Below are 3,080 nucleotides of genomic sequence, written 5' to 3'. Positions count from 1 at the left end.
CAGTGTGAAGATGTAAAAAATATTAAAAAACCATCCTGAGTTTTTGCCACCCCATTGGGAATGATGTTGGGGAGCAAGTTGGAAGCCACCAGTGTTCCCCCAGACCCAGAATCACCCTTCCAATATGCAAGAACCCCACTTTTTCTCTCTGCTTTTCAAGGGCATTCTACTCCTCATCTCTCCTTTATGAGATAGTTTATACTGTCCTATCAATGAATTTGTATCTAGAATTGATGAAATCGAATGTGTTTAGGAGGCAATAGGAGAATGTTAATATATGAAGTAATTGATTATAAGACCAAGGCAAAAGGCTGCAGGGAGCCAGAGCATTTAGAATTTACTTAAAGGCAACATAATTTTTTTAAAAATTATTTTATTCCAAATGTAATGTGTCTTTCTTAGAATCTGTTAGGCTTGTTTTGGGTAAAATTGGGAAGAGCTGACTTTCTGATGCTGATAGCCTTACACTCATAGTTCCCAAGACTCTCTGGGAAAAATGAACTGGTTTTTCACAAGTGCACTTTCATTTACTGGATCAAATATCCCACGGCTAGATTACACTTTCCCTTGCATCTAAATAGGTGAGAAGGTGACTATGACCAATGGAGTGTGGTGAAGTGACGCTCACCACTGCTAGGCTTCATTCATAAACCCCCTGCATTGTCCTCATAATATCTCTTCCCTTACACACTGGCCAGAAGCAGAGAATCCAGGACCTGAGGATGCTGAGATCTTTAGAGAATTAAGCCTGGATCAGAAACAACTGCCTAGATTAAGTCCATTGCTGGATGTTCATTCAGTTGGATTGTGATCTGAGAAAGAAATCTTATATGGTGCCAGGCCAAGGAAAGATGGAATCGTTTGCCACAGAAAGAATTCTACTCTGAATAATAGTCACTAAGGCAAAAAACAAAAACAGAAAACAAAACACAAAACAAAAAAAACCTTCAAATCTTGCTCAAATTGTAAAAATCTTACCTTTATCCTCTTGTATTATCTACTGATATGTAACAAATTACCACGAATGTAGCTGCTTAAAACAACACAAATTTATTATCTCAGTTTCTGTAGGTCAGAAGTCCTGGACAGCTTGATTAGATTATTTGCTCAGAGTCTCACTTAGGTAAAATCATAGTACTGGCCAGGTCTGTTGTTCTGATCTTGGGATCCTCTTTCCAGTTCATGCGTTGTTGGAACTATCCAGTTTCTTGAAGCTGTTTCCATGCCAGCTGTCCACTAGGGGGCGCTGTCTGCTCTTAGAGGCCGCCTGCATTTTTTCACATGGGGTCCCTTCCATCTTCCGCCCAGTAATGGTTTGTCAAGTCCTCAAACTTCTCCAGCTTCTGCTTTTAAGGGGTCCTGGGATTACTCTGGGCCCACTCACGTAATCCAGGATGATCTCCCTATTTTAAAGTGAATTTTCTAACTTTATCTGCAGAGTTCTTTTTGCCTTTTAAGGTAACATATTCATGGGTGTGATACCTCATTATATTCACAGTCCTGGGAATAAGGGCATGGAATTTTCTTGGGGACCACAATTCTTCCTATCACACCCCTGACTGGATGATAAATGGAGAAGAGAAATGATTCGATATATTTTAATGTATTATTTTTCATCTTAATATTTTAACTTGCCTTGTCACACATGAAACCAAAGTCGACCCTTGAATAACACAGGTTTGAACTGTACATGTTCACTTATAAGCAGATTTTTTTCAACAAATATACAATCAGCCCTCTGTATCCTGGGTTTCGCATCTGTGGATTCAACCGACCACACAGGTGGCAAACAGTATTTTCGATTCATGGCTGGGAATCCAGGATGCAGAGGGTCAACTATATGTCTTGTTCTATGCCATTTTATATAAGGGACTTGAACATTTACAGATTTTGTTATCTGCAGGGGTCCTGGATGACTGAAGTTTTGGGGGAGTCAAAAGTTATACATGGATTTTCAACCGCATGGAGGTTAGCACTCCTAACCCACACACTGTTCAACAGTCAACTGTAGCCATTTTTTAAGATTTCAATAGTTATGTATGCACATAGTTTAAAAAATCAAATAGGCATACAAGATTATCTTGAGTAGCAAGTAACTCTAAATGCCTCTAATACAGCCATGCACCAGACAAATACCATTTTCTGTGAATGCCTTTATGTGAAAATCGCTGGGAAGCTCTGATTTCACTAAGGAAGATCAAGATTTAACTCTTTTTTCTCTTTCCACCCCTCAACTACCACAGACATGAACATTTCCCATCCCCATCCTCTCTATAAAGTACATAATTCTGGGCAGAGAGACATGTGTTATTTATATCTTTATGACTATATTTGTTATTGGAACTGAGTCATTTAATAATTTGTGTTTTTCCCCCCCTGGAATTGTGTCTTTTTCCTCCCATCTTTTTGGTTTTGTTTGCTTTGAATCCCAAACACTCCACCAGTTTTCAAAATCTCTTAACTCATTGATTCATATTATAAATCCTATCTATTTCATCATTTTGCAGAGTCTGTACTAGAGATGCTTGGCCTACTCACCCTTTACTTGTGGTACACAGCTGTCATCTTAGGATCTGTTTTTCATCGTCCTGGGATTTTTCTCATGGTCCTTCTTTTACTTTATATATACTATTTCTCTCTGTTGCTATCCTCCCTTGTTATGAAAAAAATAAAATAAAATAAATACTCTAGTCATTTTTCCCCTTCTCTATGAATGAGTATAATACTTTTATTGATTTTAATGTTCCTGAGAACTAGTTTCTGGATAATTCTCTAGCATAGAAATAAAAACGAACACACATATTTATTTTGTTTTGTACTTCGATATGTATTTTTTAACTTTCCGAGCGCTACAAAGTTTCTTTAAACTTTACATTTTGAAATAATTATACATTCACTCAAAATTCTTTAAAGCTGCAAAGACAGAGGCTAAAGTATCCTTCATCTAACTTTGCCCAATGGTTACATCTTATATATTGACACCACAATATCAAAACCAGGAAATTGACACTGGTACATTACAGTTATTTAAACTACAGACCTTACTCAGTTTTTGTCATCTTTTATTCTGCGTGTGTGTG

This window comes from Pteropus medius, unplaced genomic scaffold (genome assembly GCF_902729225.1).
Source record: "Pteropus medius unplaced genomic scaffold, Ma_sr-lr_union100, whole genome shotgun sequence".
In the NCBI taxonomy this organism is placed as follows: Eukaryota; Metazoa; Chordata; class Mammalia; order Chiroptera; family Pteropodidae; genus Pteropus; species Pteropus medius.
Note: the sequence above shows the minus strand (reverse complement) of the source record.